Below are 24339 nucleotides of genomic sequence, written 5' to 3' on the forward strand. Positions count from 1 at the left end.
GGCGCTCTCATTAGGTGACTAGTAGGGAAGCGGGTGGCTGCTGGTGTTAGTTCAGGGTCACCTATTCACACAAGCTTCTGCATACACAAACATGTCCAGCGCTCTCACACATGAAGATCCACTAAAACACACATACACACACACAAACTGTGCTGAGTGTCACATTTGATCAAAAAACACTGCAACAGCAGAAAAGAAATGTATATAGTGTATATAGTATCACAATTTCCACAAAAGTATTACCACAGAGATACACTACAGAGCTTCAAGTCAACATGAAAAATAATTTGTTGTCTTATTATGCACAATTTATTAGTGCATGCCATTCTGAAGAACAATTCTTTGTAATCTTTAATTGAAATAACGGTTGCACTTTATTTTACAGTACATGTACTTACAGTGTACCTACCTAAGAAAGTTCTGGTAAGACTTAGTAACTACATGGGGTAGGGTTAGGTTTAGGAGTAGGAGTAGGTTCCGGGTTAGTACCTAGTTATTACCTAGTTATTGTAATTACTATAATAAGTACATAGTATGTACATGAGGAACAGGACTGTAAACTAAAGTGCTACCGAAATAACTATAACTTGCCCTACAACTGACTTTATTTTTATGAATTATGCCATCAAGCCCTCTCATTTTACAACTCTTCCAACCACCTGCTTATGTAAGAATCATCTACTCTACACAGCGTCGAAAAGAAAAAGGAAAAAAAAAAGGTCATGAAAAAATAAATTATGGTCAAATTTCATCAAATTTTGGCAAATTTATGTTAACACGTGAAGTGGAAAAAAATGCTGAAAATATGAATGTCTTGTAATTTATTTGCACTGGATATTTAGGGTGAAACTAAGAGACAGAAATACACAAAAATTACTTAGAGCAAAAATAAAAAATAAAATTGCCGAAATAAAATAAAAATGCTAAAAATATTAAAGTCACTTAATTTATCTGCATTGGAGGATTAGGATGACAAACAATAGACAAAACAAAACATAAAAAAATACCTGGAGAAAATATTAAATAAAAATGCAAAAATAAAATACTAAAAAATATTTAACCCTCTTAATTTACTGGAGGTTTAGGAAGAGAAATAAGAGACAGAAAAACTCTACTTGGAGCAAAAATGAAGTAAAAATTACCTTTACTGAAAGTTTAGTAAAAAAAGATAAAAATAAGTGACTGAAACAAATAAAAAAATTGCACCTTTAAATTAATTGACTAGTTGTCCTCAACTCAATGATTAGTAATTGTTAGTTAGGTTAGTTGCATATTAATTCAATATCTGCTGAACGAATAAATGTATCTAGAATTTTCTTAACTTGTTGTTAGTTTCAATATATTTAGCAGCTTTGCTTTAAAGGGGTTGAATTCAAAGACACAATTTCTCTGAGAGGGCTGTCAGCACACTGCTACTCTGCTAATCACCGCTACAGCCATCAAAGCCACATTCACCACCTTCAATAATATATTTCAACATAATTACTGTCATCAGCCGGGATTTGAAGATCAACAGAAGCCGGTGAAAAATCCTTCACCAGCTTTGATTGAGTTTATGATGAGGCCAAAGGTCAGCAGGGTGATGAGCCTAAAGAAAAAAGAAAAATACCTGACTGAACAAATCCTTCCATCGTCCCTCGACTATGTCTGTGCCCAAGTGCCGTTTTCACCCCGGCTTCCCTGAAAAGCAATGAACCAGAAAAATGTATGTTACTCTGAGAGGAAAAGAAAGACTAGACAACAAAGACAAAAGGGTGCAGAGAGAGAGAGGATCCTTTCAGTGGGAGGCCAAAGGTGATAAGTTTCTCTCAGGAGGCGCCGTGGTTTAAAGAGGATCCGCTGGTGGGCCTGAACTCACTCCATGTGCTGAATGGACTATAGACAGTCGTTATGGTCCAGTCAAAACCTCAGGATTGAGTTACGGCTGTGCTTCAGAGGCGTTCAGCTCCATACCTGCCGTTCCACTTCACCTGCCCCGTGTTCTTCCCTTCCTACCTCTCTCGTCTCTTTCTTTCCCTTTCATTAAGCAGTAGCAGCATGTTTCCGTTAGAAATGATTGCAAGTGCAAAGCTTTAGTGCAACTTTTTTGGCTCCCTTTCAAATAATGAGTGTGAAGTTGAATTGAAGTTGGAATGACAGGACCAGGAGAGTTGACAGCAAGTTGTTGTTTTTAATTTTGCCAAACAGCACCACTACCCTTCCAAAGTTTGGGGTCAGTAAGATTTTTTTTATGTTTTTGAAATAAGTCTCTAATGCTCATCAAGTCTGCATTTATTCGATCAAAAATAAAAATGGTAATATTGTGAAATATTATTTCAATTTTAAAGAGTTGTTGTTAATTGAAAATATTTTCAAATGTAATTTATTCTGTGATGTCAAATCTGAATTTTTTTCAGCATCAGTACTTCAGTCTTCAGTGCCACATGATCCTTCAGAATTCATTCTAAAATGCTGATTTGTTGAATATTAAAACCCTTAGTAAAAAGCCTAGTTTTTAGATTAATTTCTTATATATTTTATTACATTCTGTTATTATTTATTTAGTTATTATTATTTTTATTTGAACTCTGTGTGGCACAAGATAAAAAAAACTATTTATTATTTTATACATTTATTGAGATAGACAGTCATTACATATAAAATGAAACCATAGTGGCTCACATTAAACATTTCCAAAACACTGACTCGCTCGTTTTGCCACTGAAGGCTTTTGCAATTTCAGTTTCTGCACAAAGTTTCCTCACAGACATTAATTCAGCTTGTATAAGCACTACAGTTTTCTTAGCTGCCTCCAAAAAGCAAATATTTTCAGGCGTGTATCTACTGTACAATGAATATATCAGTCTCACATATTCAGTTTCTTTCTTTTCACAAAGGTGGGGCTTTATTGAATTCACCTGCCATTTCACAGAACAGCATCTGTGGGCATGCGTTGCCAACCACTGTGTTGACACCCTTTGTTTGTAGATACCATAGAAAACTTTCGCTGCTGGCTGCAATAATCGCATACATGATGAATCATGCGTATTATCAGAGGAGTGCTTACTGTAAACGACCCAGATTATAATCTTATTCAAAAGTGTTTACTACGAAACCTTCATACATTCTTTAGCACCAAGTATAGTGATTGTTTATTCTGTGGAATCATGCAGAAAATCTGTACATAACATTGTAATCTTGTGCCATTTGGCTGGATAATAAGGGTGTATGTCTTCATGGTCAAAAACAGCCTTATCTGCATTTTCCAACTGAATCATGTGCTGGTTTATCTCTTTCTAATACGATGCTAGACTATATGCAGTGTGTTTTTTTTTCTTAACCCACCTACGCACAACCAACCGGACACCCAGTGCTCATTTCCACGAAACAAATGCATGCTTGAGTAAATATGAAATCCTTTTCCTCATTTCTGGGGTGGAGTAATATTTTGACTAGTTTCTATATCCATCCAAGGATATAGATAGACCATCCAAGATGTAGATGAGTTGGTTTCTGCATCAGAACAGATTTGGAGAAATGTATCATTACATCACTTTCCCACAAATGGATCCTCTTCAGTGAATGGGTGCCGTCAGAATGAGAATCCAAACATCTGATAAAAACATCTCAATAATCCACAAGTAATCCACACCACTCCAGTCCATCAATTAATATCTTTTGAAGGGAAATATATGCAGCCTTATGAGCAAGAGACTCATGAGCAAGAGACCAAAATTTTGAATGGTAGTCTATATATCCACAGTGGAGTGCACAGACCTCTGGAGGGGCAGGGGAGAAGTGGCGGTACGAGAGCCACTGTGGTACGGGGGCCCCTAAATCGGACTGACCGAAAGGACACTTCAGCGTTGGCACACCACTGTTAGCATCCATGCATTTTCATTTGGGGATTTAAAAATGAGCCAAGGATTTAGTGTGTATCAGATGTCGTGAGAGTATTGGGCTCCAGTGCACGGCATGTTATGTCACACTCCAAACCCCAGAGGAGTTATGTGCTGTAAATGCCAATAAACTGCTCTTTTTGCTGGTATGAAACAGCATTGGTTCTGAGCGAGGGCCTCAAGCTTCATCTCACACTAAGTAGCCTCCCCTGACACACGGAGAGCACGCTAACACATATCAGGGAGAAACCCCAAACATACTTAACTGCTCACACACACACACACACACACACACGCTGACAGGTGGCTCTTTTAGCCGGCTAATCCGCAGACTGATGGGAGGATGAGAGAGCGACACGGCAGGCGTCTGGGACCTCCGGACTCAGAGGGTGTGAGCTGATGTCACTCTGTTTGACCAACCCCCACTAACCTCTAATAAATAACATTCACAAGCACTACAGGGACGGGACACACTGGGCCTGCACAGCACCAGAGTCCCAGCTAGGAAAACTTCTCACTGTACCAACTCTTTTAAAGCATGTAAATAAAGAAAAGTTTTTAAATGAGTTTTCTGTGAACATAATTGATGTGGGAGAAAGAAGTACAAACTAAAGTTAACTTTTACATGTTCTAGAGAAAGTATGAGTGGTTCTTTCTTGTGCAAAGGGACTTTTATCCAGGTTCAAATCACTTTAACAACATTTAAAAAAAAATTAACAGCACACCTCTCCTGAATACAACACATATTTAATAATAATTAGCGGTTGGGGCTATGAAGTTTGAGTAATAGCGATAGTTATGTTAGTCAAATCATGAGAGACTTGACTAATATAACAATGTCTGGTTTTAAAATATCGCTAGGTTAATGCACTTCTATAGTTTTTTTGTTTGTTTGTTTGTTTATGCTCATCAAGTCTGCATTTATTTTTAATATAAATACAGTAAAACAGTAATATTGTGATGTATTATTTCAATTTAAAATAAATGTTTTTTCGTTGAATATATTTTAAAAAGTAATTTATTCCTGTGATTCTAAGCATCATTACTCCAGTCTTCAGTGTCACATGATCCTTCAGAAATCACTCTAATATGATACTTTGCTGCTCAAGAAACATTTATTATTATTATAATCTTTTGTAACATTACAAATGTCTTTAGTGTCATTTTCAATTGGTTTAATATTTCCTTTCTAAGCACTTTTGAACAGTAGCGCAGTAATGCTTTAGATTTTGGCAAGTGTTCTTGGATCAACATTTTTTAACCACCTCTAAACTCATATCAGATTGATAAGACGTTCAGTTTCCCAACTCCAGCCTTAAAGGGGTCATATGATGCTGCTAAAAAGAACATTATTTTGTGTATTTGGTGTAATGAAATGTGTTTATGCGGTTTAAGGTTCAAAAAACACATTATTTTCCACATACTGTACATTATTGTTTCTCCTCTATGCCCCGCCTTTTTGAAACGCCTCGATTTTTACAAAGCTCATAAACCTAAACCTTAAAACCTGGTTTATTGGAATATTGTTCCTGATCCAGCATTCATCCTACTTTTTAAAATCACACTCACTTCTATGAGCCTGCATCATTTTACTGTTTGGAACAGCCTCTGTATCAGGAGTACAGCTGTGATTATTAAAGATACTGTCATTATAAAGGTTTTGAATAAGGACATGCACTGCACATGACCATCAGGAACACCCAAGATGAATCTGTGCTGTCAGTAATTAATAATCAAGACCTCATGGGTATTTCACACGTCTAGTTTAAGGGCTTGAAAAAGCACTTGGTGATTGACGCCAATGCCAATACATTTTTAACACATTTTTACTCTGGTAAGTGTGTGGTATGACATCAAGACAGGATGACAAATGACTCTCCTTAAATTAGGAATGTAAAGTTCAGAGTTGGAACGTAAATTTCTGAGTTTGGAATCTATGTACAGTGATGGAATGGAAGCCATCAAAAACAAGCTGTAGAGGACACGTGTGGAAACTACTGAGAGGTGAGATGGAGTAATAGAGATAAACTCAGCATGAGTAATGAGAGGTGATGAGAGAACACAACACTCAAATATAAAGGTTTCTCAGTGGTTCTTTGCAACACTTTAGTTTCAGCAAAGAACCCTCTTCCCATTAAGAAGCTGTTGACACAAAACTCACATGACACAGGACTAGTTCCATTACTTCAAAATCAAAAGAAAGAATGAGATTTTGCATAAAAGAAAATGCAGCTATTTTTTTAGAAACATTGATTATATTGCATAGTGAAATTAAGGTAAAAGTTCTGGTCTATGCAAGTGCTGATGAAGTAGAGAAAAAAATATGCATAAAATAATTGGAATTACAAACAAAACTCAAAAGTAAAGCATACAGATGCAGCAATGAGAATTTTGGAGGGAAACTTAATTTTCTTTAAGCAAAATATAATTTCTTTTTGCTTTGAGTTTTGATGCAAATGTGGCCTGCACATGTTATAGTGAGATTTACAGTTTATAAAGTTCTTTGGAGATTAATAAAGCTGTTTATGTTTCATTATAGACTCAGTACCTAGAGAATAATGTTTTTTGGAACTTCATGTTCTCCAATGACACCAGACTGTAATTAGAAACTTTGCTGTTAGAAGTGGAAGAAAGAAAGAACAAGAAAGGAATGGCCTATGTGTGTACAAGTCAAGAATGCTTCAAACTCACGCTAATTCCAAATTGTGTGGAAAATGAGACAGTGCAGAGCCCGCAGGGAGCGTTACAAGTACAGTCTGGGTGCCGAGGGGCACCTGCAAAGAAGTTTCAGGCGAGAAACATTCCATTCATGCACAGTGACCTCACAGTTCACACAGGAACATTCCAGGGGCGCTGAGGAGGAGAATCAGAGCACATTCCAGAACCACATGTGAAGCTTCTGATATCATACTGCTACAATGCAATCTTGAATGAGTGCAATGTGCCAATATCTAATACGAAACAGTAAATGGTTTGTAGTTGGGAAATTATTAGCATATGGTTTGCAACAAACTACAGAGAGAGTCAATCAATTCAGACATGAAATGCAAGAATCACAAGAATGCAATAATTCTCCCAGAACACTGATGTATGGTCAAAATCACTATATTACTGTAAAATAAATAAATGTTTGTGAAAATTATTTTTTGTCATGCTAATATTTGTTATATTCACTTAAAGTGATGTTGATTTAATTAAAAGAAATCATGCATTACATTTTTTTTTTGTTCCAGAAAATGTAAAAAAAGAAGGCTATTAGTGGTTGTCTGATAAATAAAATAAAAGCTTGATGTTTTAACATTTGAAAATAAAGAAATTAAGACAGCCAAACAACACTATATTACTGTAAAAATAATTTAAAAATCCCATTCTCATGAAAAAGTGTGTATTATTTTGTGCTTGTATTTGTTGTACTCACTTAAAGGATTAGTTCACCCAAAAATGAAAATTAGCCCATAAATTACTCACCCTCAAGGCATCCTAGGTGTATATGACTTTCTTCTTTCAGACGAATCCAGTCGGAGTTATATTAAAAATTGTCTTTGATCTTTCAAGCTGTTTCATGGCACTCAGCGGGTGTTGCATGCATCACGATTCGCTACAGGAGGCCTTTGTTCACCCCCCAGAGCCGTGTGAGAGGCTTTTTATTAATGGATGGGCTCTTTTTATTTAACTTCTTTTGGACTGATGCATGCAACACCCTCTGAGTTCCATGAAACAGCTTGAAAGATCAAAGAATTTTTAATATAACTCCGACTGGATTCGTCTGAAAGAAGAAAGTCATATACACCTAGGATGCCTTGAGGGTGAGTAATTTATGGGCTAATTTTCATTTTTGGGTGAACTAACCCTTTAAATTGATGCTGATTTAAATCAAATAAATTATGCATTATATTGTTTTTACAGCAATATAATAATATATATTACATATATTTTATTTTATTTTATTTTATATTTAATAAAATAAAAATAGCGCATCACAGTAATTGTTGTTTAACCATACGACACTTTTATTAGCGTTTTTTTAAGGATAAATAAAATGAAAGCTTGATGTTTTTAACATTTGAAAATGAACAATTAGGGCAGTCAAACAACACTATATTATTGTAATACAAAAAAAAATTTTCATTCAAATTCTCATTCTCAAATTTCATTCTCAATACCATGAAAAAAAAAGTTACATTTTGTAATGCTATTTTTTGTGCTAATTTAAATTGATGCTGATTTAGATAAATTATGCATTATATTATTTTTTTTACAGTAAAATATATACAATTTTATAATGTATTTTAGAAAAATACTGCATTACAGACTATGCAACACTCAAATTGCTAGTCTATTAAAGTTTTTCAAACACATAACGACAGCACGAGTAGATCCTCTCATTACACATCTTGTTCTGTTCTGGAGTAACTGATAGCGTGCATCACTCAAAGCGCTCATGTCTGGTGTTTGTGTATACTTCTTTGAGGAATCTGGGACGTATGAAGGATCTCAGAGGATATTTGGGCGGGGAGCGTAATGTGATATTTATAGATTGAGATGTGTTGGCTGACCGCAGGGGGTCTCAATGCCCTGACAGGAAGAGCCACGCTGGAGAGCCCTCACCTGGAAGTACTTCTCAGAGGTCGGAGGTCAAATCTATTGAACATGAGTGACAACATCTACACATAAACATACTGACATCAGTCCGTGGATTAGAGAGAGACACTGAGATTTAGCCTCAAGCCTGTTGTTTAGATAGCTGCCAAAACGAACTCAAAGTTGTTCATTAAAGGTATCATACCTATCATGTCATTTATACCTTTAAATGACAAAAAGCACTTTAACGGTATCATAAAATACTCCATATACTTGTGTGTTATATTGCAATTCGTCTGAAGCCATACGAAAAGCTTTCTGTGCTCCTAAAGTGTGAGTAAATTAAATGGCTACATGATTAACTAAAATAAAGCTGAAAATGTGTTGCATGTTTAGAGTGAAGCTCAGCTCTGTCTTCTTTAATACAACAGCAGCTCATGATCTGGTGTTTTCAGCAGCTTGGTTCACAGTACATGCAGAAGTAGTTTGGAAACACAACTTGCACCAATCATCTTACCAAATTTGTAAAGAGAAGCTCTTATAAACAAGCTTTAAGAGCTCCCTGATTAATAAAATAAAAACTTTGGATGGTTTAATGTTTGAAAATGAAGAAATTAAGACATGAATATTTACTTGGGAAATACTACTAGTGTAATTTTACAGTTATACTGCAAATAAAATAACATTCATTCATAGTCATATACCGATAAATAATCACAAAGTTTGGTCAAATTGTAAAAAAATAATAATAATAATGTTAATAATAAACAAAATTAAAAAAATAAAATATAACAATAAAAAATCATATAACTATAGTAAATGATGACAAAATGTCCATTTTGGGTAAATGAACCATTCAAATGATTCTTTATTATCACTAAAAAAACAACCCACAGTGTGAGTGAGTGCACATTGACTTCACTCATTAATGACAAACTTAAATGAGCCATATTTCCTTCTGGTGTCCTTGAAACTACTGCAGTTGCTTCAACAAAATGGAGTCCCTCACACAATGATAGGAAACATTAAAATGCATTAATATCGTGCAGTGCATCTCCTGCCACAATGAGACTTGATAAGGAGCCAGAAATAAGAATGGGCTGGTTAAATGTCAGTGGTCGAGGTTTAATTATAGGGGCTGTGTTCACATGAACGAGCCAGACGAGAAGTGTAATTTAAATCAGTGCCTGTAAACTAGTTCTGTTTCCTTTGTTTATTGTACAAAAGTGAACTAAAAATAATTATATAATATAATATTAAATAAAAGTCAATAGTCCACTATATTAATAAATCACGTTTCTAAACAGGAAACTAAAAATGTTGCTATAATCAATCATTGAAATGTATTTAAAATAAAATCAAATAATACAATTAATTAAAAAGGGAAATATTAAAAACTAAATGTAAATATTATTTATACAATATGTGTGTGTGTGTGTGTGTGTGTGTGTGTGTGTGTGTCGATAGATAGACAGACAGACAGACAGATAGATATTAATAAGAACAATTTTCAAGAAGGGGACCAGGAAGACCAAACTCAGTAATGTAAGCTATAAAGTTTTCCATACTAAGTAAAGCAAAACATTTCACAAGTTTAAACAAATGTGAGCGTATCACTAGTTTGTGCGTGTCGCAGAAGATAAGACGCATCCTTGTCTCAAGAATGCACTCCGTTTTTAAGTCAACAAGCAAACGTCCTGATCCGGAACCACGTTGATAACCATTTGTTCAGATTAACTTCATTTGAAATAAGGGAAAGAAACCTGCTTTACTGCGCTGACCTGAAACCTGACCCAGTAATGTGGGTGACATTAGCAAAGGCTGCAGGCTCGACCGAGGGACCCTTATTTAGTCTGTTCAGCCCTCTGACAGAAACAACATCAGCAGGATAGTGTTCATCATGTCTCGACCGATGAAGGAATGCCAAATACTGTGATCTGTGAGCGTGGCCTGACCTGAGAGCAGGCACAGGATAACATGGATTCACAAAAGAAAAATTCTCAACACTTGTGACCCTCCGACTAAAACAAGGGGGCAACTTCCTGTTTTGTTCTTTTGACTCTTTAAATTACTTTTAAATGTTACTAGCATCATTAGCATTATTATTTGGTTTGTGACATTGCAATTATTCACATTTTCATAACAATTAAGCAAATGTTCTCTGTAAAATCTAATGTGTCATGTGTCGTTTAATCTTGTGTCTATTTAAGTTAGCTTTTTTATTCTTGTTTATTTTAATTAGCTTTAATTTTATTCTTGTTAATTTTTCACTGTTACACTAAAAAAACAAATCCCATTTAAATCAGCATAAATTAAAGGTATCACAACAAATAAAACCATGATGTATAAATTCACTGCATAAATTTACATAATTTGTATTGTAATGAGTTGTATTTGTTTATTTTTTTCATTCATTTAATTAATTCATTCAATGCATTACAGTAGTATTAAAATTGTGTTAAATACCTGCTTAATTATTGTCTTACTCTTTCATTTAAAAAACTGTAATACAACCATGATGTATAAATAGATAGCAATTTATAACGTCATTAACTGGCATTAACGTAATATCAACATTTTTGTTTACATTATTGTGATGAGATTTTAAATTATTCAGCTAATTCATTACATTACAGTAGAAGGTACATTTCGGAAATAACTGCTTAATTATCATCTTAATGGTCCCAAAATGGTCTAATTTTTCATACACAAGATTATATTTCTTTTGGGACGAAACATAACCAGGACTTGTTTTGTTCTATTCACCCAATTCTTTCCACAAAATGTTGTGTGCATTGTTGTGAATTTCTATGTTAAAAACAAAATTCCTCAAACACAACGCATCGGAAACCACCCATTTAAAAACAATTAACTTGTTATGTCACATATTCTTCTAAACCACACAGATTAGTTTTTAAATCAAACCCTCCACTATTAATATCAACAGCATATGGGCCATATTGTCTTGCCTCTCAACACAATATAAACTCTCCATTTACAGGAAAAACACATTGGACCCGGTTCAAGCTTTCCAGCAATTCAGGAAGACCAGCGCAGTGTGCACGGGGAGGACAGGGTCTCCTTCTATTGCAAACGCCGATTGTTCTTGAACGTCAAAACAACACGCGCTGGGCCTAGCATGGCCTGGCATTGTAATAACAAACAATCGAAATTCTTCGCTGTGGCGCTGCACACAATCTGAATTGTTTGATGGTGAAAAAGTCGGTGGATCATTGCACAGCCAAGCTGGGTGCACGGATTGGCCTCCGTGACATGAAACCGCAATAACAGGAACCACTAACCGACCTCTGCAGCAGTGCAGATAAGAGTCGTGCTGAATGAAGCCCAGAACGCACCGTTACTGTAATGATAACAACAGAATAGTGACTGGAATGCCAAAGATGCAGGTAATAAAACAAACACAGTCTGACTTCAAATAAAAGGTGGAGAACTGATGGAATGTGATACAAACAAGCCCATAACAGCCATCCCAGCACACCTTTAACTGACTCTGGAATGCCATTAACTATAAGGATGTGTCAGATGAAGTGTTTCTTTTGACAAGCCGAGAAACCACACAAAAGCCCGGGCGAGTGCTGGTAGTTTCCAGTGTAATGGAAAACTCATTTGAGAAACACTTCATAGTTTACTCAGAGTATGTTATGTCTGTTCAACCGTGTGAAAACTCATCATTTCTAAAAAACAAAACAAGATGTGTCAGATAGCATGACCATCATCAATATAGCCTGGCATGTTGATTAATAGTCTAGCTCGTTAAACTAATTGTGTTATGGAATTTAAATGGATTTTACAAAAACAGTGTGAAGTCGCTACTTGATTATGTCATCATGCAACACAAACCACATCAGTTATAGAATGCAACAGTCATTCTCCGGAAGTAAAAACTATATTAATTTTCTCAATAGGAGAAACGAATATAGAATTCGTTTTTGTTGAACTTTTGTTGAATAATTCAAGCATTATTATGGATTATGGACTTGTATTTTGGACAGATGTGACAACTGAAATTAAAACATCTTAATGATGGATTTGTTTCTTACAAACATGCAGCTTTTCGTTTCACTAGATTTTGATTGATGGACTGGAGTGGTGTGGATTACTTGTGGATTATCGTGATGTTGATTATTGTGATGTTTTTACAAGAGAAAACAGTCCAAAACAGTTCTAAACATATATGTCGGTGGATTTTGATGTGAGAGGACAAAATGTGACTTTTTCACTGGAGGAAGTGTTATTATGGATTATGGACTATTTTGGCCAGAAGCTACAGTTTGAAAATGTCTTAATGATTGATTTGTTTCTTACAAACACAGCTTTTCATTTCACTAGATGTTGATTTATGGACTAGAGTCGTGTGGATTACATGTTGATTATTGTGATGTTTTTATCAGCTGCTCTCATTATCAGCTGTTTGGAGCAAGTGATAAGTGCTAAATTTCTCCAAATCTGTATGGACAAACAAACTCATCTACACAGCCACACACACATCTAGACAGCCACAGTCTCATCAAGTTAACATGCGGTTCTGTAATGCGCCTGGTGTAAACACAACAGCATTATTGCCCAGACCTGCATCTCCGAGTGCACAGCCTTGCCCTCTTCACAACTATAGATTAATCACTACAAATACAGACACACAAGAAATCATCCTGTCTTCAGGCGTTGGACGCGTGCCAGTACAGAAACCAGATATAGGGTCAATGGAGAGCCAGTGCCTGAATGGGCCGGGCAGGGCTTGTTTGTGTGAGTTTGTACAATTCTGGTCCACCTTTGTATCTATGGTCTCTGTTCGCCCTTATTTTCACATACATGTTAGCAAACGCATTCGAAAAAGAACAACATTAAGGAGTGGTTGAACTGACAGTTGTGCTGGAACAGGATTTTTAGATAGGGTAGACGACTCAGTAAAATACACAAAACAACTATTCATAAATTACGCTTCATAAATAGATCAATCAATCAAGCTGTCTTTCATAAAAAAATACAAATACAGAGTTCTGGCATGAAACTCTAGATGGCGCAGTCCGATAGGTCTAACTCAGTCTGACCTAATGACATCATTATCACATGGCACAGATGATTGGTTCTCTCCTGTATCGGTAGCCAATGAACTCGCTGCTCAACATTCAAATATATGACTAGTGCTTGCCGTAACAGTTGCAGCTTGCTTCAGAAACCCTCCACCTTCCCCAGCTCCACCTGTATAGATCTGCTACGAGGTGAGTCATGTATGCTATATGGGGGGTTATTTCATGTATGTTATATTTGTTATATACCTCTGTGCATGTTATACACCTCTCTTTATCTCCTTGCACTGGCTACCGGTTGCGGTTCGAATCAAGTTCAAGACATTGATGCTTGCATATAGAACAGCCACAGGCTCAGCACCCGCCTACTTCCACTCACTACTACGAATCTACATCCCCTCCAAAAAAAAATTATATCTCTTTACTTATTCCTTCTCTTTCTAGCTTGTACTTATTTGAACAATGTCTAGAAACTTGGTATTACAAGCACTTCCTGTATCTGTTTGCCTCTTTAAGAAGAATCGCTTTATGTATCCCCCAATTGTAAGTCGCTTTGGATAAAAGTGTCTGCAAAATTACTAAATGTAAATGTAAATGTATTTGCAGCAGCAATATTTCTTACATGCTCACAGCAGCATGTTGTGGATGTATTGGCAGTAGCAAGTCTCAGTACTTGCTCTGACGCAGCAGCAGCAGCGTAGCAGATCTATTCCGCCAAGACCAAATACATTAACATTGTCATGTACATTGCCAAAGATAATTTGGCAAACAAGACAGATAACCAATATTTTTTTTATAATGTGATGATTGTCTATCTACTGTATCTATCTATATATTGTATAAACTATAAAAATTTTACAATACATTGTTTAAATATATATCTATCTACTGTAGAACTAATATAATTTTTTACAATATGATGATTAAATATCTATCTATCTATTTATCTATCTATCAAGAATTCTGTGGTCAACGCATGAAATCTGTGGTACATGTTTAGTGTCATGCCTGTAGCACCAAAGCCATGAAACTGTTCCAAATTTGCTGGAGCACAGCATGACAAATAACAGGAAATCACCCTTCAAATTAGTGGTCTTGCAGAATTAATACCTAAATGCAGGAAAACCAAAGGGTTGAACCAAACTAACACTGTGTTCTCCTCTGACAGAATAACAATGCCCCTGCCTGATGCCCATGTTTGCCTTTCTGTTCTTGGCTGTTTGTGTGATCTACATTTGCCCAGGAAAGCAACTCACTCCATCTTTGATGCTTGTGTCAGCTCTGCTGGCTTCATCTGGGGTGTATTTTTGGGATATGTTGTTGAGGACAGTTTTTCCTGTAATAAGAGAAAGAACAGACTGTGATTGTGATGTTCTGTGCATGTTAAGTAGATTTCCAAACAGGCTGATACAAGTTCAAATGGATCATCTGTCTACTCCACTGATCCCAGACAAACCACAGCTCATTTACAGTCTACTCATGACAGTTAGAGATGGCTGCATGTCTGACATCTGTATGCATACTGTGACCTAAAGTGCATTCTTGTGATTTTTGCTCTTTCTGTTTTAATTGCTTCACAAATTGAGATCATCATCATTATAATGCACGTATTTGACCCATCAAAACAAACAGATCAAGTCAAAAATGACAAAATCTTTAAGATCTTTGAGTACACCAAATTAAAGAAATTTATTTCAGTGGTGCTTTAAAATGATATGCATTTAAAGATCATCTAAAATTATCTAAAAGCATTTTAAAAATTAACATTTGGTAGAAATTCATTCACCCTCAGACCATCCAAGATCTAGAGTTTGCTTCTTCATGGGAACAAATTTGGAGAAATTTAGCATTGAATTTAGCATCACTTGCTCACCAATGGATTCTCTGCAGTGAATGGGTGCCGTCAGAGTTTAAACAGATTTTAAATAATCAACAATCCACAACATGAGTCCACTCGATCAATTAATGTCTTGTGAAGTGACAAATTATGTTTGTAATAACCAAATCCAACATTAAGAGGTTTTTAATTTCAAACCATAACTTCTGGCTAAAAAATGAGTCTTCTATGTTCAATCCTTAATATACTGCTTTCTCCAGGGAAAAAAGTCTCATCTGAATCAGGAGAGAAATCTGCATTGATCAAGCACTGTTTACAAGAGAAAACAGTCCAAAACAGTTCTAAACATATATGTCGGTGTGAGATACATTAATATATTTATATATTATGAGATACATATATATTTTGATGTGAGTGGACAAAATGTGACTTTTTCACTGGAGGAAGTGTTATTATGGATTATGGACTATTTTGGCCAGAAGCTACAGTTTGAAAATGTCTTAATGATTCTTTTGTTTCTTACAAACACAGCTTTTCATTTCACTAGATGTTGATTTATGGACTAGAGTTGTGTGGATTACATGTTGATTATTGTGATGTTTTTATCAGCTGCTCTCATTCTGATGGCACCCATTCACTGCAGAGGTTCCATTGGTGAGCAAGTGATGTAATGCTAAATTTCTCTGTTCCGATGAAGAAACAAACTCATCTACTGTACATCTTGGATGGCTTGAGGGTGAGTACATTTTCAGCAAATTTTTATTTTTGGATGAACTATCAGCATCAGCCATCAAAATGCTGCCTGGTCATTAAATTTACCACCTTAAATGTAAGAATTCAAAAGAAATATTTATGTTTGTAAGATGCCATATCTAGTTAACTCTTAAAAACATCAGCGTCTGTGTGTGATACAAAAAACCGACTATTCATTCACACAACTCACCAACTAGTACTGTAAATGATGAAATTGTGCTGTTAGTGAATATTCAATGTAGATAATGTCAGAGTGAAATAGGAGGTCAGAGAGATCTTGCATAATGTTTCTCTATGACTTCAATTCTGTGAAAAGGCATGTAGAGGCAATGGCGTCTATAAAAACAAGCCCGGTATGCTGAACACGTTCCAGTCAGAGGACAGACAGACAGAACAGAACCAGGTACCAACAACCAGATCCATGTCAATCTGGATGACCTATGACAGCACATCCATGTGAATAACGTGCGCTCCATTTCTGTGTCCTGATGATGCAAACAGCACTGACTGGAAGTGGGAAAGTGGGTGGCAAAGTGGTTTTGAAAGGGAGCCCAGAGGCCTAGAGAAACATCTTCAGACTTTACACTCTACTGTGAAACCGTAGACAAGCACGTCACTTCGCGTTTTTGGCAGAAACTGAGGTAAAGGTTACATTTTGCGTCTTAGACCCCGGGGATGTATAAATATTTGCTGAGCCCATGTTTGGTTGCATAGGGGATTAGGGAAGCCAATCTCTTTGCACGCTTCATTCCTGGACTCACGCCATTGAGACGGGATGCATCAAGGACGGCGTGCTGCAAAGTTCACAGTTATTGCACAGAGCGCCGCATACATGACTCTCGCCTGTATGCGGGACGGCTCTTACAAAGTGTGAAGTCACGAACACCACATGGGATTAATGTCAAATCAAGTGGCAATCATGTCACATCGGACAGGGCAAATGAATCAGTCAGGGTGCACATGTGCTCACAAAAATACCTGCATGCAGTGCAGCTCACATTCACAAATCTGCTCACACAGTTCACACGGGATGGAGAAAAGTGAAATGCAAGTGCAAAAGAAGGAAAGAAGTTTGAGTATTGCTCATTTTTAAATGTAAAATGTAAAGAAACTGTACCTATATATTTACATACACATACTACTTCACCTCATCATTACAGACTGCAAATTAATTGAATAACATTACTGCACATCGTTTTGTAAAGTACAAATTTACTTAACTAAATTAACTATAAAGGACATGAATCTGCTTTAACTCATTCTCCCCCATTGCTTACAATCTCCCTCTCACGGCTAATAAACATGAAGTTGCAAAACAAGACAATAAGAAGTTACAAATGGTTGGTGTGCATCAATGACGGGTGCTGTTATGTGACACTCACAACACAATCACATATTCCACCTCGCCACAACTCAGTTTATTATAACTGGTGAGAGATTTCAAATTTTCAAAATGGCTACTGCTCTTCTTGTCTCAAGTGTTTAGCCTCCTAGCATTAGCAAGAGAAAAATATATTTCTGTTCTAGAAACAGATTAGATTATGTTATGTGATGAATTGGACATATGCTTGAGAAACCTTGTCAAGCATTCTAAACAGCACAATTTTTTAATTAGAGTACCAGCTTACCAGCTTTTCGAAATGGCTCCTCTGGAGGCCAGTGATGTCACTTCCTATTTCCTAAACGTGTATAATATAAATAAAAGTGTATAATTAATTTTTTTAATTATATATTTAAGCTTGCAAAACACAATGTGTGCGTTTATGTGTGTGTGTGTGTGTGTGTGTGTGTGTTTAGTGCACTTAAAATAAGGACATAAATGGTTTTAGAACATTGCTTTATAGACAAATGAAAGCATGGAATATTATAGCATATTGTGCGAAGCAGAAAGGAGATTCTTGAGATGTCAAGGCGTGAACCAAGTGAGAATAAATAAACAAACAGGTGGAATGTTCAGGTCAGATTTCTACCAGCAGGTTTACTGCATGGCTGTAGAAAGACGTCCCTCATGGCTTATCATGCACAGTGTTAACTAAAGTGAAGAGAGGATGTTTTTCAACCCATTATCATCTGCCGAAACCAAGCTCCACCATGGATGTTAGGGGACTTTTTCATCTCTTATTTTGATGAGGGCTTGAAACATTTCACCTCTGCTTACTAAACTTCAGGGCAGCTCTCAGAACCTGCCGTGTTGCATCCACAACTGCGTGCAAGGTTTGTTGACATCCATTTACAGTTCACCATCAGTATTAATGTACATTAGACCAGCTAAAACCAACAAATCATCTCAGATTGGTTACAGCTGGTTTTTAGCAGGCTATTTGCCCACAACACCTCCCTGTTTAAAAAAACAGTATATGCTGGTTAGGTTTGTTTTGAAGCTGGGATGCTGGTTTGAGCTGGTTTATGCTGGTCCTTTGCTGGTTTATGCTGGTCCTTAGCTGGTCATGTGCTGGTCCTAAACTGGTCTGACCAGCTTGAGACCAGCACATGACCATCTAAGGACCAGTTTTAACCAGCATAAACCAGCATCCCAGCTTCAAAACATACCTAACCAGCATATGCTGTGTTTTTCAACAGGGCTGGCACTGTAATTGTAACTTTTGCACCAAAAAGTGGCCCTCACATTTTCTTCAGAAGTTGTTGAATTCCTTTGCAGACATTTGTCTGGTGTTGTTGTTCACATGCGTGCATCAACTTACCTGACTCCTCTCGTTGGATACTTACCAGTTCCTCTTCTGGTGTCCTCTCAGCTCTCTGGGTCCATCTCCACCTGCAACGACATATATGTTAATGCGTTTAGTCCCCTTAAAATGTAGATATAAATGGCATTTCTTTCTTTGTATCTGTTTTTCTCGCTGTCGCAGGATCAGAGATGGCAGGCTAACACTACTAAATGTGCCAGCATCAGTGAACTGTGATGTGACATTCTCACCAGACCACAAACACACACAGTGACATTCAACAGGGCATTTGCTATGTTTTTTTTTTTTAATGGTACATCGAATGACTAGCTGACAGTGCATTGTCTTATTAAAGAAAATTCAGATTCTATTGTGCTCCAAAACTGAATGACTGTCTTTAATTGTATACTTGCATTCTGAGAAAAAGAAACTACAATATAATGAATAAAGCACCACAGAGGAGAACCGCCAAGGTGTTTTTTGCCATGTTGCACAGTGTTATCTTCTGGGCCATCAGCGTGGTTTAGAGTGATGGCTTTAGTCCAGCGGAAAGAGGTTCTCCATAATCCTGGAGTGAGTTCAACTCGAGCATTACATAATGTTTGCAGGAATGTGCCAGAAGAAAACTGAGATCTGATTTGAGATCTGACTGAGATTTTAGGAGAGTTAAGCAGTTCGGTTCCAAAATGCAAATCATTGGATGTTTTAGCACAGTAACTTTGATGTAAGAATTTGGCTGGAATGCAAAAACAGCCTGTATAAATCTACACACATACTGAAATACAATGCACACTCAAACACATGCACGCATTTAAGAAGCCATGTATGTGTGTGGATTTTGCAAGCATTAACAAACCACATGTAAAGACACATTAAACAAACACATTTACCCTAATCATTCCTGTGAATTTCCTGTGAAAAATTTGCTGAAAAGGGATACTCGCCCTCAGGCAATCCAAGATGTAGACGTGTTTGTTTCTTCATCAGATTTGGAGAAATGTATCATTACATCACTTGCTCGCCAATGGATCCTCTGCAGTGAATGGGTGCCGTCAGAATGACTCCAGTCCATCAATTAATATCTTGTGAAGTGAAAAGCTGTGTGTTTTTTGTAAAACAAACCAATTAAGATATTTTTAACTTCAAATTGCTGCTTCCGGCTGAAGTGCTCTATCCATAATATTACTTTCTCCAGTGAAAGTCATTTTGTATGAATTGGGAGAGAAATATGCACAGATCAAGCACGGTTTCATTTGTAAACTGTTTACACTGTTTCATGCAACCTGTTGAGCTTCTAAGTGACAAATGAATTTGCAGTTTGAATAGACGCATGACCTGTGACACAAACAACACAAGAAAAGTTAGTTGTTTTCTACTCCTTTTAAACATTTGATAAGCTTAGAAAAATGATATGCTTTGTTGCATTTCATTTGTGCATTTAGCATTGTTTTTAGAGTACAGAAGTATAGAGCTATAAAATGAAAGGATATAGTAGCTCAGATCATTTGATGAGAAATGTTTGAGTTCATACTGAGACTTTGGTATCTTGGCAAATCAGAGCAATTAGACTTCAGTCAAGAGACAAATTTTTTAATATTCAACCATTTTATCTTATGATTTTCTTATTAAAAAATAAAAAATTAATATGACCTATTCAGCAAGGATGCAGTAAATCGATCAACATTTATAATGTTACAAAAGATTTATATTTCAAATAAATCGTTTTGAACTTTTTAGAAGATTTCTAGAAAAATGTATCACGATTTTCATAAAAATATGAAGCAGCACAACTGTTATCAACACAAGAAATGTTTCTTGAGCAGCAAATCAGCATATTAGAATGATTTCTGAAGGATCATGTGACACTGAAGACTGTAGTGATGATGCTGAAAATTCAGCTTTGATCACAGAAATAAATTATATTTTAAAATATATTGTAAATCTGTAAATCTGGAGTGTTTCACACTTATGAATTTAAAACACAATGTAAATCAGTTAGTAGTATGAGACAATAGTTTGTTAAATGAAGTCTTTTATTCTTTTATTATGAGATGTCTTCGAGAAATCATCCAGTGACAATGGCAACTGGATATATAATCCTGTTTATGTAATGTCACCTGGTACAGCACCAACATTTGTCATGCACTGGATGTTTGCTTCAAGGCCGAACGCTCTGGCATAAACCGGCTGGAGGTGTTTGCTCCTTACCATAGCAACAGAACCTGATCGCGCTGGCCACGCAGGAAGTGCTACAACAAGGACAACAGGAAGTGCCCTGGCTCCGTCGGCCAGGCTTCAAAGAATTCCAGGAAGTTATTGTACTGTGTGGAATGAGCACTGGAATGCAGTATGTCTGCGGAGCAGCGAGGTCCCCGGCCTGTTGTGAGTCACCAGGCGACGACTTTTGAAGATAACAGCCCTTTTTTTTCATGCATATGTGGCATAATACTGGCAGAGGCCTGTCTGGGTCCTCCATCGCCCTCACTGCGTTTCATCTTCACATGACACAGAACAGGGTTATTATCGTTAACTAAAACTTATTAAAAACATTCTTGTTACTTGAAATAAAGCTGAAAAAATAAAATATAAATATTAACTGAAAAACTTAAGCTAAATGAAAATTACAAATGAGTTCAACAAATAAATTGAAGTACTAACTACATTACTGGAAACTACAAAAAATAAATAAATAGTAGGCCTACTATTCGAAAAATAAATAAAAATTACAGAGGCACATAAGACACACACAAAAAAAAAATGTAATAAAATGTAAAACTAATATATAAATGTGTGTGTGTGTGGAAGAAATGTGTTATGGATATTGTATTTCTCTAAAATAAGCCATATTAGAAGCTTTTATAAAATAAAAGTCTAATTAAGGCTTTTAAGACAATTACAAGGTTGCTTGGCAACCATAAACAATCAAGCTCATGAACTTGGCAGTACAATATTTTATTGTCATTATAATTTTTAATAAAAATTAAAACAGATCTTTCACATTTTCTAAAGGAAACATTAATGGCTATTGTGATGTTAGGGTGTTGTGGCTGGTTGTCAGGGTGTTGCTATGTGTTCTGACTGAGTGCCTCTGCAGTACATATTCAGTTGCAATGATGTTCTAGGTCAGGGGTGGCGAACTGGAGAGCTGCAGCCCTGCAGAGTTCAGCTCCAACCCTAATTAAAACTCACCTGTCTGTAGCTTCCTAGTAACCCTTCAGACCTTGATTAGCTTGTTCAGGTGTGTTTGATTAGGGTTGAAGCAAAACTCTGCAGGGCTGCGGCTCTCCAGGGCTGCGTTCCAGTCCGTTTTTTTATGCCCTTCACTGGCAAACTTCCCTCCGTCTCGTTTACTCGGATGTACGTCATTGATTACGTTGCAGGAGTGCCCACTTCTGGCGGAACACCTTGGAATGGGCTGAACTGGAACGTCCTAAGCCCTTGATCACTTAGAAGCAAACTCGCTCCCTCGGTCAAAATCGAGGGGTCGAGGGTCTGTCCATATAAACTTCCCTCCTCCACTTCAAGAAGTGGAATGCACTTCAAAATGGCAGACCGGATTCTCCCGAGGGGAAGTGCTTAGGGAAGTTCGCGAGTGCATGTCTAAAAGTGGAGTGGAACGCAGCCCAGGACTGACGTTCGCCACCCCTGTTCTAGGTGGTTGTTTACTGGATGCGTCCATTTTAATATGTGCAAAATCCAATTGCTTAGAAAAGTATTACAGTATGCTAGTAACGTGCTGAAATTGCTTTGCTTTGTTCTTCTAGAGGAATTGTATGTTTCTTAGGAAGCTCAAATGCTTCTTAATTTGTAAAAAGAGAAGTGAGTCAGAAGGGCATAAATGCATCATCATATCCTGTTTGTTAAATGGGTGTAAAAAACTGTGTGGGCTTGAATAAATATGCAACCAATTAAATTTTTTTCCACTAACATCAGCATTAACAGGAACTGAAGGGCATTTCAGTGTCTTTCTGCTAATATGCACCAATAATTTACTACTATGCACTATTTATGTATTATTTACTATTATAATTGTATATATAATATTCATATAATCCCTAAAAACTTCAATTGATGTGCATTTTTAAAATACCTATGTACTTCTATATGTCTTCCAAGAATTATTAGAGCTTACTCTAATCTGCATTAAAGACATCTTCATTGTTTAGAAATAACCCAGTTTGGTTTATTCTTTTAGAGAAATTAAATGTTTCTAGGGAAGGTCAAATGCTTCTTAATTTGTAAAAAAGAGAAGAGTATAAATGCATGTGCACTGTACGTGCAACAGGCATAAAAACATAATTGGCTTGAATGAATCTGCTCATTTATTTTTCACTAACGTCAGCATTAACAGGAACGGAAGGGCATTTCAGTGGCTTTCTACTGATCTGCATGATTAATTTACTATTATGCACAGATTTGACATGCTACTCAACCCAAGCCATGTCTAAAATATGATTGAAACGGCATATAAAAATTAAAAAAAGATTGCACTCAGAATGCTTTAGCAACCACACAGCAACCATCCACAACACCTTAGCCTCATGGTGGCAAGTTCTGTACAGGCAAACACTAATAAAATCTAGTTAGTCTACTCTTTTCCTCCAGACTAATCTGATTTTTATTCCATCTTTCAGTTTCTCTTTCATTTGATCCTCCTCTAGAACCTCCGGAAGGTTCCGCCTGACAGTCGATCTCTCTAACGCGTGGACAGAGGTGCACAGGCTGGAGGGCAGGGGTGAAAAGTCAAAGATCAACTCTGGTGGCTAAGCTTTAGCAGAAAACACAGCTTTGACAGTCTGAGCGACACACTTTCTTCTCGCTGACATGGAAAGCCTCAAAGCTCGTCAAAACAAACCTTCCCTCATCTGGTTTTTACTGGATTAACATAAGAGATCTGGAAGAGTCTAACAGTAAAAAAAAATTTAACACATCCTTTCCAAATAACTTTCTAAGCTGCATGCTGGACATGACAGTCTCATATGCAAAGTTAATTCAGAGGACAGGGCTATTGCTCAGAGTTTGTCTGTAAGTTTGTAAGTTCAAGTTTGGCTTATCTTATGAATAAAATAAATTAAAAAGTAAAATAAAATAAATAGCTATAAAAATTTATTATTTTTTGTTTAATTACTATACTATTAGTATTTTGAATTAGATTTTGTTTTTACATATTCTGTTTTCATTTTCATTTTAGTTTTGTTTAAATTTGAGTTATTTTGTGTGTTTTTGTCATTTTGTGATTTTAGTTCTACTTAAACTAAATGAAAATGAGAAGTGTTGCCTTGGCAACAAACTGAAATAAAATAAGTTTAAATATTTAATTTTATTTCAGTTAACACTTATTTTATTTCAGGTTTTAGTTTTAGTTAACCATAACAAGTTGTTATTAACAACCCTGATAAAAAAATAGACACAAATTAGTCAATAGTTAACATACAGTAAGTACTATAAATCTAAATAATTAATTCGGATAGCAGCTCAGATTATTTAAACTTGGAAGAATTTGATAAGAAATGTTTGAGATCTCTCCCTAAACTCTAGCGGAGACTGAAATCAAATCA

The 24339-nt window shown here is 36.3% G+C and overlaps 1 long non-coding RNA gene across 1 annotated transcript in view; it reads right to left on the bottom strand.

Annotated features, from left to right (window-relative positions):
- The window catches only part of LOC107738959 (uncharacterized), a 20297-nt gene extending 2519 nt beyond the window's left edge, over positions 1–17778 (bottom strand). The window contains exons 1-3 of the long non-coding RNA XR_001639947.1: positions 17726–17778; positions 14764–14843; positions 1610–1680 (exon numbers count right to left, since the gene is read on the bottom strand). This is a non-coding gene — a long non-coding RNA (uncharacterized LOC107738959). The remainder of the gene's footprint in view (positions 1–1609; positions 1681–14763; positions 14844–17725) is intronic.
- Positions 17779–24339: the final 6561 nt, after the last annotated feature.

This window comes from Sinocyclocheilus rhinocerous, unplaced genomic scaffold (genome assembly GCF_001515625.1).
Source record: "Sinocyclocheilus rhinocerous isolate Xijiao unplaced genomic scaffold, SAMN03320098_v1.1 scaffold2812, whole genome shotgun sequence".
In the NCBI taxonomy this organism is placed as follows: Eukaryota; Metazoa; Chordata; class Actinopteri; order Cypriniformes; family Cyprinidae; genus Sinocyclocheilus; species Sinocyclocheilus rhinocerous.